The following is a 12,109-nucleotide window of genomic DNA, read 5'->3' on the forward strand; positions in this document are numbered from 1 at the left end:
ACTTAGACAGAAGGGCCAGTGGCCTAACTTGGCACAAGAAAGGTTCCTTTGCTGTCTAGTTTGATTCCACTTAACATGCTTGCCAACTGTTGCAGGAAGGGCGGAACTGTTGCTGTGTTTGAGTTTACGTCTTACGCTGGAGACTGGCATTTATTTTATGGAAGCTCAAATAAATCCGATACAGCGAACATTCTTGTGGCTATAAATGTTGGTAAAATCAGTGGTGTGTGTGGCTGTCTTGTTTAAAGTATCATCTCCTGTTTTCTCCTGTGGATTTTCAAAACCCGAAAGTTTGCTTTCAGCATTGTTCCTGATTTTGGTGCATTCAGAGGCTCTTATTCCTTGAGAGGAAGCAAAGGAAATGGTTCCCAAAGGAAGCAAGATGACTGATAGGTGCTGCCACTGAGGATGGATTGGTATGACGTGGTGGCTTCTGGTCTTCTTTGGGAACATGTGCAAGGCAAGGGGTACGCCTCTACTACATGGGTAGCCAATGTGGGTTGCCAGATGTTTTGAACCAGAAGCCCCATCAGCCCTAGCCAAGGTGGCCATTGATCTGTGTTGCTCACTGATGCAAGAAAGTCTTCCCGTGGGTTTGAAACAAGTTACAAGCCTAGGAAACTCGTCATGGAGCAAGGGGAAGTCATGAAGTAATGCACCCCACACTTGTAAATAAACAAGGAATCAAACAAGCAAAGACTTTACCATGGTTTTTTGAATGCAGTTTTGAATTGTGTTCTATAGCGAACACTGCATTTACTCCCTTTTTTGTACAATTAGAATTGACTTTCTGCATAATCGAAGAGAATGATCTGGTCACAAAAGTTGTCAGCTCATATCTCCTCTCCAGCAAGGATTCTTTGGAAAGTTTGCTGGGAGAGTGGGATTGACTCTTAGACCACTCCGAGAATTGCAGCTCTCTAAGGTGAATAGGGGCCTCTTAGCAACTCTCAGCACCCTTAACAAACTCCAGCTCCCAGAATTCCTTGAAGGAAGCCATGACTGTTTAAAGTGGCATGATACTGCTACAAATGTGGAGATGAGGCCATAGCCTTTCTCATTGAGTCTGGACCAGAAGGGAGTCTACCTGTAGTCTAGCTAAAGAATAAAGAGCAGTAGGGCCAGCCCATGCTACCTCTGTAGACTTTGCTCACGTCTGAGATACGTCATAAAGCATGCTGCCACCAGGACTCCTTGCAAATCTTTTCTGGTCCTGCAGATTAGGTAGCATTCTGTGAGATGCATCTACTCATTTAGATTATGAAATACAATACTGTACAGAACTTGGTCAGACACAAATTATGACTATGGACGGCTTAATACTGCTTGTTCTGCAGTACACTTGTAGCATTTTTCTTCTTAGGACTGTGGTACATTAATTCATAGAATCACAGAATTGTTGAGTTGGAAGGGACTCTGAGGGTCATCTAGTGCAATCCCCTGAAATGCAGGAATCTCAACTAGATCATACATGACAGATGGCCATCCAAATTCTGCTTTAAAAGCCTTGAAGGAAGGAGAGTCCACCACCTCTTGTGGGATTCTGCTGCACGGTTGAACAGCTCTTGCTGTCAGAAAACTCTTCCTGATGTTTAGTTGGAAACTCCTTCATAGGTTTGGGTTCTACGTTCCAGAGCAGGAGAAAGCAAGCTTGGTCTTATTTCCCATGTGATAGTTGTTTAGCTATTTGAAAACGTCTATCGTATCTCCTCTTAGTCTCTTCTAATAAGGCTTATGCCATTGATGTAAGTACTCTTGACTCGAGAAGTGCCTAGCTCCAATGCTGCTATGATCATGCAATCAATCACCAGTAATTCCAAACCCAAACACTGAGTCATACACTAAATAAGAAAAGTGTCTTGCACGTGTGTTATATTCCACCCCCAATCACAGTAAACCTCCTGTTTTCTGCTTGTTTGGTCTGTCACAATTTGTACGTTCACAAGCAATAAATACAGTGTTGTAGCAGTCAAAAGTGAGCAAGCCTGTTAACCTTGCTTATCTCAGAGTGAAGTGGGGTGAGACTTTCATATCTTAATCTTAGAACCGTACCAGGTTTCAGAGGTCATTGCTAGCAGGCAGAAGAAAGCAGGAAGCCAGGGAAATATGAAGGCGGTAGATTGATGACTAGAAAGTATCTATGTGGACAAGCTATTGATGAATTTGTCTCAGGTGCTTAAGGCTGTTTTCATTAAAACTTTGCTCACAAAGCCAGCAGTGTGTAGTCAGAAGCATGCTGCGGTTGATTTATATTTGTTTGTATAGAGAACGTCAACACTGATTGGTGAGAGGCTGTCCAAAGATTGGTGACTTTAACTCAACGGCGTTTCCCCGTCCTACATTTGAGGCCTTTAACCATTTTGATTAGGTGGTTGAGCTCCTTCTTTGCCCCAACACATTGGCCTGGTTCTTAGGGTTGCTGTAGGTCCAGAATTTCCTTTACACACACAAATATGGCAATTTTAGGTTCATATACCGCATTAAAAGATAGTTAAAGGTAAAGGGACCCCTAACCATTAGGTCCAGTCGTGACTGACTCTGGGGTTGCGGCGCTCATCTCGCTTTATTGGCTGAGGGAGCTGGCGTACAGCTTCTGGGTCATGTGGCCAGCATGATTAAGCCGCTTCTGGCGAACCAGAGCAGTGCACGGAAACGCCATTTACCTTTCCGCTGGAGCGGTACCTATTTATCTACTTGCACTTTGACGTGCTTTCGAACTGCTAGGTTGGCAGGAGCAGGGACCGAGGAATGGGACCTCACCCTGTCACGGGGATTCGAACCACGACCTTCTGATCGGCAAGTCCTAGGCTCTGTGGTTTAACACACATCGCCACCCGTGTCCCATAAAATAAAAGATAGTTAGAAACAACATAAAAATGCAGCATGGTGAAAAGCTCTCCTCTCCTTTCCTGCTGTTGGTGCACCTTCAGGAAACAAGGCCAAGTCTGGCTTGCCACGAGATCTGAACCTGTGCTCATGGCTTGTTTCTCTTCAAGGAACACTCCTCCCCCCCCCCCCAAATAAGTTTGTTCTTGGCTTACTGTTTGTGGATAGTTTGGGGAAAAGAAGCCATGAGCCTGTCATGGCGTGCCAGACTTTTGACTTGTTTCCTGGCAGTGCACCAGGGAGGAGCGGCAGCATGTGCCACCATGCTGCTTGTACGCATTAAAAAAATACATAGTTTTTGTAATTACGGTTTAACGTGATGTGTGAACTGGGCCATGGTTTCAGACCACATGTGATCATGCCTCTGGAGTTGCCTGTATCTTTGGTTTGCACACTAAATGGCTAAATGATACTATCTCTTATCTAAATTTCAAATGGTGCTCTGGTTTGAGCCTCAGCTCTTCTTATCAGACAAGGAGAATGAATCTTATTGTTGTCGCTGATCTAGTAACAGGAGGGGTGGGAATCACCTAATTGCTTTTAACTAGCAAGCTGCTGCTTTAGTGATAAGGGTAGGGGAAAGGTTTAAGGACGGGTAAGACTGATAACAATGGCTTCCTCCAACCTCCACGCAAATGTTACGTGGTACAGTGGTACCTCGGGTTAAGTACTTAATTCGTTCCGGAGGACAGTTCTTAACCTGAAACTGTTCTTAACCTGAAGCACCACTTTAGCTAATGGGGCCTCCTGCTGCTGCCGCACCGCCGGAGCATGATTTCTGTTCTCATCCTGAAGCAAAGTTCTTAACCCAAGGTACTATTTCTGTGTTAGCGGAGTCTGTAACCTGAAGCGTCTGTAACCCGAGGTACCACTGTACTGTTCACATGATGGCGCATCATGTGCAATATATTCCATAACAGTATAAATTGCCACAATTTCATATAGTTTTCTCAGCTCAGCTACTGTGGCCTTCATTTTTGCGGCAGCATAGCAGGGCCTAGGGCTGGAATTTTAAGGGAAGGGGAAGCTAAGGGTGCATTGGGGAGGGCATTGTGACTCATTGTAAAATAACAAAAGGTCTGATACAAGTTACGTAATTGATTGATTCATTTTGACTTAGATTTTTAGTGCTAGGTGCCACAGTGTTCATCTAGGCTAGAGATAGGTTAAAAAAATGTTTTTATAATATGTAACTGTTTTAGATATGTTTTTATTATATTGGAGAAAGGCTTTGGGATGCCTCATGGGAAGTGATTTATAAATGAGATAGATAAATAAATATAATTGTGATAACCATAATGATAGATTCTGGTGTAACCACTGATACCGTGAAAGAGGCCCTTGAAGTTCTACCACTATGAGAAACTCATTTTTCTTGGAATATCTATGTAGTAGCTCTCATGCCCAGACTGTTGTTGGCATGACAGACCCCAGAGGATAAGGCATCGGGTATTACATTACAAATGTAATGTAATATGAGAGCTTAGGGCCCTTGTATTTACGGGACTGTCTCTCCTGGTATGCCCCGCAGAGGACTTTAAGGTCCACGAATAACCATAGTTTAGAGGTCCCGGGCCCTAAGGAAGTTAGACTAGCCTGCACCAGGGCCTTCTCAGTGATGGCTCTGACCTGGTGGAATGCTCTGTCCCATGAGACCAGGGCCCTGCAGGATTTAACCTCCTTCCGCTTGGCCTGTAAGACAGAGCTGTTCCACCAGGTCTTTAATTTGAACTCAGCCTGATCTTTTATTTCCCTTATCTTCCCCCCTCCCCCCTTTTTATGAAGATTACCCGCTCTGAGACCCCACAGCTAATTTTCCCCTGGCCTCCTCGCTGGCCCAAGTAGGTCTAATTTAGCCAGCTAGCCCTGGTGACCTATCTAATGTTTATTGGATGGATTTCCCTCAAATTGACTTTTGTACTTTGAATTTTATTGTTATTCATGCTTTTTTACTGTATTTTATGCTGCTTTTTTGTTGTATTACGATTAAGTGTTTTAAATTTGTTGTTAGCCACCCTGAGCCCGGGTTTCTGAACTGGGAAGGGCAGGGTATAAATAAAATTATTATTATTATTATTATTATTATTATTATTATTATTATTATTATTATTAAATGACTTGATCCTTGCTGTTCTGCTTCCAACATCAAGTTGGGAAGGCAAATGGATAAGGGAGCATTTTTAAAATAATGGAATGGTCTTTTGTCTTCCTGGGATCTGTTAGCTCATGTGTACGTGCTGTTATGTTGCCTTACTTTTTTCATTGAGGTCTGTTAAGCCAGGGCTTCTGTTTGGTGGCTTCGCCTTGCTTTTAATTCATCCCCTCCAATTACTTAGCATCTTCTGTGTGCCTAGACACAGACTTCATAGGCAGTTTGCTGACATGGCTATGACTTTCCAGCTAGTATGTTTCAATTACCTAGCAAAAAATATTTTGTAGGAGAAAGGACAGGCCCAGGAAAATGAAGGAAAGTATTGGGGTATGGGAGGGGAAGACACCTGATAGATGAGGGAAACATAATAATGCAGCAAAACCCATTTTTTAATCAATATTCTTACTTTGTGTGTATGTGACTGTATCTATATATCATGTATAGAGAAAATTAACTAGATTGGTGGAATGGATCAACAATATTTCAATAGTATTTTTATTTATCTATTATTGGCAAAGGTGTCTTGTAAAATGTGCATTTAGCAAAGTGACAAAATAAAATTTTAATGTAGAAGAATGGTCTGCTATAATTCCCCAGAGAGATTCTTGCCAGATTCATAGAGTTTTGTCTAGTATGATGGCGTCTTGCATGGCGCAGGTGGAGCTTAGACTCTGCCTGCTGTTCGAGAAGTTTTATTTTACGTTTTGTGAGGGGCAAGGCCTTGTATCAGTGAGATGGCATTACGTCTAGCAATGGCCAGGTTTCCCATTTGAAAGCAAATAATGGGGCAAATTTTCCAAGATGCATGTTGACTTCTCCTTTTGGGCTGTAAAGAGTTTTAGGTTGCAACCCTAACCCCACTTACCTGGGAATAAACCTTATGGAATTCTGCAAAACTTACCTCTGAGTAGACATAGCTAGGATTTCAGTGTTACTCAGTAATTGGTATTGACTAAAAACATAAAATGAGCAATTTGAACCTTGAGTGGGTTTGGTTTTTAAAAATATATATATATATCAATGGATAGGTAAGTAACAATGCAAATCTAGTACAGTGGTATCTTGGTTCTCAAACTTAATCCATTCGGGCAGTCTGTTCCAAAACCAAAGCGTTCGAAAACCAAGGCACGTTTTCCCATAGAAAGTAATGCAAAATGGATTGATCCGTTCCAGACTTTTAAAAACAACCCCTTAAACAGCAATTTAACATGAATTTTACTATCTAACGAGACCATTGATCCATAAAATGAGAGCAATAAACAATGAACTGCAGTCATACAATTAATCAATCAGTAGCTGAACTGGTTTCCACAAAGTCACAAAAACAAAACAAAAAGAGCCTAAAACAGACAGACCTCAGCTTAACACTCAAAACAGAAGTGTGGCACTCAAATTGGAAGCGTAACACTCAAAACAGAGCATGTTCGGCTTCCAAAAAAAGTTCGCAAACCGGAACACTTATGTCTGGGTTTGCAGTGTTTGAGTACCAAGGCGTTTGGGAACCAAGGTACCACTGTATTGGTTTTATTGTTGTTGTTTCATGTATGTCAATGGTATATCTTGGGGAGCAGCGTGGGAGTACATGACAGTGGCCGTATAAGGAAGTTCCTATCCAGAGTTTGATATCTTTAGTTTATCAACATATGGATATTTTCATTGCCATGTTATCCTTACTATTTATAGCAGTTCAGTGAAACCTCTCATGTTTCTGCTCTGCTAGGATGAATTCAAGTTATAATCTTAAATAAAAAATTAACTTTCCTCTGTTCCCTCTTCTGTGCTTCTGTCCCTCTTCTTCTATATAGCTTTCAGTGTGCTAAAATCCTTTGTTGGATTTTTTAAAAGTACCTGGATATGGTTCTTGAAGAGGACAAGGGAGATTCTTTGTGCAGTGAAACCACGTGATGATATGCTTGACTGATGCACACTAGGTAATTGTCAACCTGGGTGCAGCAAATGTTTTATAGGGCCCGCAAGTGTTGTTAACATTGTTCTTAGAGAGAAATGCTTTATTTGCTGAACATTAAGCTCTAGCATGTTTCTGCGCTGCTTATCTGTGCACTGGGGACCTTTGAGGAACTTAATTTCCATGTATTCCTATGCAAATGGGCCTGATCCGCCCACCTCCCCGGCTGTTGTGTACATTGGAATGCAATTCATAATCCGCAGGGTTTTGCAATTCTCTGAATTTTTCAATGTAGTTCTCCATTAAAAAAACCCCAAGCATGTTTTTAAAATTGCTTATTTACGGGTAAAGTATGTTTATAAATGTGTACATACATTGAGATAAAATATGTATTTCAAATGCCTCTCATGATGACTCACAAGCTGGGGGCCTTGCTGTGCATGGTGGAGGACTCAGAAGAGGTAAAGGTAGTTTCACTGGGCAGAAGCCAAGAAGGAGGATTCAGTCCTGCCTCCATCCTCTGACTCAGAGATCTGTCTCCTACAGTAGTCTTATTTCCCCAGCCTTGCAGAAGTTATTGTTGTTGTTTAGTCGTTTAGTTGTGTCTGACTCTTGGTGACCCCATGGACCAGAGCACGCCAGGCACTCCTGTCTTCCACTGCCTCCCGCAGCTTGGTCAAACTCATGTTTGTAGCTTCGAGAACACTGTCCAACCATCTCGTCCTCTGTCATCCCCTTCTCCTTGTGCCCTCCATCTTTCCCAACATCAGGGTCTTTTCCAGGGAGTCTTCTCTTCTCATGAGGTGGCCAAAGTATTGGAGCCTCAGCTTCACGACCTGTCCTTCCAGTGAGCACTCAGGGCTGATTTCCTTCAGAATGGATAGGTTTGATCTTCTTGCAGTCCATAGGACTCTCAAGAGTCTCCTCCAGCACCATAATTCAAAAGCATCAATTCCTCGGCGATCAGCCTTCTTTATGGTCCAGCTCTCACGTCATACATCACTACTGGGAAGACCATAGCTTTAACTAAACGGCCTTTGTTGGCAAGGTGATGTCTCTGCTTGCAGAAGTTAGAAGACTGCTAAATAAGGCAAGGACCCTTTAGCCACCCAACCAGTTCCTCCAGTGAAGTGCAGCCTACAGCACTCATCCTTATCTGCCCACATGAGGCCACAGTTGGCTCTGTAGCTCCCTACTGCAAATTCTTGTACCTACCTTAGAAGGGGAGAGCTTCAGGAGCTGTCCAAGGTCTGGTCTGCTGTCTGCTTTGACCCTACATGTGAGCTTTGTGACCTGGTGTGGAAGGTGGCATGGAGAACTGCTGAGAGGAAGAGGGTATTGGCAAAAATTATCTATTGTCAGAGCCTCCACTGGATGAAAGCCTCCCATCAGTGGCTGGACAGTGCTCTTAGTTTTCTGCTTACTACTTCTGAGTTCGAGTTTCAGAGTCTTTGCACTTGGAATACCCGGCTCAATGGATCACTTAAAATATCTTCTCGATGTGTGCCGGAGCTGAGGTTGCTGTGGAGACTATAACTTCTAATTATGGCTAATTAACCAGAACTGCTTACAGGAGCACCCTCAACCTGAAATCTAGTCACTTAATTGGCAGCTAAAAATAAATCGCTACACCTGCTTGTGCCAATCTGTATAACTAATGGTTATTTTCTGGGTTTGTTTGAAGTGCCTCACAGATATAAAAATCAGGATGCACAACGCAAATTGGTTATGTTGGTGGTTGTAAAAATAGTGTCAAATGAACCCTGTAAAGAAATGAAACAATATTGTGACTCATTGTAATGGTCTATCTGTCTGGCATGTAACTTAGACATGTCTGGGTGTAGACTGAGTATTAGCAGGGGAGGGAAAGGCTCAGGGCAATTTTCCTTTTGAGTAAGGGTGGTGCTCAATGCTTGTCCTAGTAATGTAGCTTCATTATTTTCATTGTGTCTACTCTGAGTAGGACTGAGTTGAATACAACCCTGGGGGTGGCATTCAACTAATTAGACCTGCTAACAGAAGCCTGTACAAGGACTTCCACTAATGCAATGAAGTTTCCTTCCTTCCCCCATGGACCCCCAAAATTGGCTTTGGGGGCGGCGGCGGGAGAGCGCACAGAATAGCACCCAGTGGGAGGAGAGTGGGGGTTGTCTTGCTTGGCAAGGTGAAAAGCTTGCACCAACAGAATGATTGACATGCACTATGGTAAATTCCTCCCTAGGAGTGGGATTCAGGTAAGTTGTATTCAAAGTAGACTTATTGAAATTGGTGAACGTGATGACTTTAGGCCCGTTAACTTTAGTGGCTGCTGCTCCGGATAAAAGCTGGTTGAATGTGTTTCTAAAAGGGACATTCTTAAGCTCTGATACATTTCTATATTTCTTATAAAATAAAACTGGGTAAAACTGGGTAATTGAAATGTTGGGCAGTATTAAAAGGTTTACTCACCAACTGAAATAGGAAGAAATTGAGCAATGCATCTTTGATATGAATGGACACTCTCCGCTGCCATATCTTTATTAATCTTAAAAAGGGAACGGTAAAGGACTCCTGACAGTTAAGTCCAGTCATGAACGACTCTGGGGTTATGGTGCTCATCTCGCTTTACTGGCCGAGGGAGCCGACGTTTGTCCACAGACAGTTTTTCCGGGTCATGTGGCCAGCATGACTAAGCCACTTCTGGCGAAATCAGAGCAGCGCATGGAAACACTGTTTACCTTCCCACTGGAGCAGTACCTATTTATCTACTTGCACTTGGACGTGCTTTCGAACTGCTAGGTTGGCAGCAGCTGGGACCGAACAACGGGAGCTCACCCCGTTGCGGGGCTTCGAACCGCTGATCTTCTGATCAGCAAGCCCAAGGCTCAGTGGTTTACACCACAGCGCCACCCGCGTCCCTTATTAATGTTAATCAGGTGTTAAATGAAACTTTAAACTATACATCTATAATAAATGTAGGGCACTGTGAGTTAAATAATATTTCTTTTTCTCCACTGCAAATTGAGTTGTTGTAACATTCAAATGCAGTAGCTTGGAATAGGAATATGTCCAGATCAGGCATAGGCAAACTCGACCCTGCAGATGTTTTGGGACTACAATTCCCATCATCCCTGACGACTGGTCCTGTTAGCTAGGGATGATGGAAGTTGTAGTCCCAAAGCATCTGGAGGGCTGAGTTTGCCTATGCCTGGTCCAGATCATAGTACTTCACTGCATTACATTTCCTCAGGAAATTTTTCTTCAATGTCTTCTGGTGCTTTGAAGTCTTGGGGGGGGGGCACATCACTGGTCTTTGGAGCCCTGTGGAATGTGGTTTTCCAGGGCACTGGAGTCATCTGTAATTTTCAGGATCCATAAACAGCATTCCTTAGTGCCGAGGATGCTGTTATGAGCATGCTCAGCAGCATCCCAGATGCACAGAACCCTGGAACATACAGTTTCTGGAGTACTTGATATTCATACTAAGGAGTCAGATGCTCCAAAAAGTGCCAGTTTCCAGCGCCCATTTCTTTGGAATACAGTGGTACCTCAGGTTACAGACGCTTCAGGTTACAGACTCCGCTAACCCAGAAATAGTACCTCGGGTTAATAACTTTGCTTCAGGATGAGAACAGAAATCACGTAGCGGCAGCGGGAGGCCACATTAGCTAAAGTGGTACCTCAGGTTAAGAACAGTTTCAGGTTAAGAACAGACCTGCAGAACGAATTAAGTTCTTAACCTGAGGTACCACTGTATTGACTTTACAGCTCTCAAGGAATCACAGTTTGTGGGAGTGGGGGGAATGGACATTTCTCAGAGAGGCCTCTGGTGATACTTCCATTTCCACATCTCTGAGGAAATGGTAATGGAAGTGAGTTGAAGAAGGGTGCAGGGGCTTGTGAGCTTCCAGTGGCTGAGATGAATCCTTCAGAATCTGTCATGTTCCAATTGCTGTCATCAGGTGTTCCACAGGGTCCGGATTTTGGAATTTGGCTTGGGGAAATGTGTGTTGTTTGCTGAGACCAAAGCCAAGCTAAGGAAGTTAACATTGTTTTTTAAAACCAATGTTAATCACCTTATTATCACTGTTAATCACATTGTTATTATGTAATAAATAATATGCTATCCTAAAGATCCCTGGCTGGGAAGTGTGATAGATCTGTTTGCGGCAGGTGAAGGGACTGTGCTGTGCATATATATATATATATATATATTCCAGATGTTATAACTAACATCAGGTTTGACTTGATATTTGAATGTTCAAAAGACGTATTCCTTCCAGTTTAAAAGAAAATGGAGGAGTGCGGTACCTCAGTGAACATGGCTGTCCTACAAGGCATCACCAGAAGCCATTTTAAGAATCATTGTTTCTGACACTTGGAGAACAAAAGAGACATAGGAACCGAAAACATCTTGCCATGCTTTTTATTAGAGTTAAAAAGGAAGCATCCATATGCTTTTAGACTTAAAGCAGAAGATGAAATGCATAGCGTGAGCTTCCTTGAAAATTATTTGCAGGTGCTGGGAAGGAGCGAAGGCACTGAAAGGACTAAAGGGAAATGCTCTTCACACAAGAGGAGTGAAACACAAAAACCAAGCCCCATTAAGACATTTAAAAGCTTTACTTAGTCACCACTCAATTACCCCGCTGCCGCAAAGGAACAATTCCACTGAAATCACTGGAGGAAATGCTTGTGTTTAAAATTATTATTTTTAAAAGTGAAAACAGACAAAGGAAAGAACAGGGCATATTTTACAAGGCTGTCTGAGTAGCTTTGGTTGGAAACTCCAGTTTTTGTGTGTGTGTTTCCTTTTGTTTTGTAGTAAAGTTAATTATTCAGTGTACTGTACAGAAATACATAACCCAGCAGGGTTTCAGCGTGACTTAAATGCTTAATGTATCCTGTGAAGAACAAAACAAAGCATGTATACTGCTGTCATCTTTGACAGTTTGACATGAATTTTGCTGGTTACAGTGATGTTTTGTATTATAAACATGTGAAAGTACATAAACATATACAACGTCATTGCTGGGTTGTTTCCCCCTGAATCCTAAATCCTTTGAATTCACAAATCATTTAAACAACTGAACACATGCCAAATTATGTATTTTCTCTATATTTTGAGTTTGGTGACAGTAATACAAGTTTATATGTATGTGTTTGTGTGCAGAGGGTTTCTTATG

At 42.5% G+C, this 12,109-nt stretch overlaps 1 protein-coding gene across 5 annotated transcripts in view; it reads left to right on the forward strand.

Annotated features, from left to right (window-relative positions):
* Nucleotides 1–12,109, forward strand: part of ASAP2 (ArfGAP with SH3 domain, ankyrin repeat and PH domain 2) — a 91,755-nt gene that overhangs the window by 16,043 nt on the left and 63,603 nt on the right. The window contains exon 1 of one of the 5 annotated variants that reach the window (XM_083730097.1): nt 6,914–6,969. The exons of the other annotated variants lie outside the window; for them this stretch is intronic. The gene's annotated coding sequence lies outside the window, so the exon portion shown is untranslated. Of the gene's footprint in view, nt 1–6,913; nt 6,970–12,109 lie in introns of those variants that run through there. 5 annotated transcript variants of the gene reach the window in all.

The sequence above is a fragment of the Podarcis gaigeae genome, assembly GCF_964106915.1.
Source record: "Podarcis gaigeae genome assembly, chromosome: 3".
Lineage (NCBI taxonomy): Eukaryota > Metazoa > Chordata > Lepidosauria > Squamata > Lacertidae > Podarcis > Podarcis gaigeae.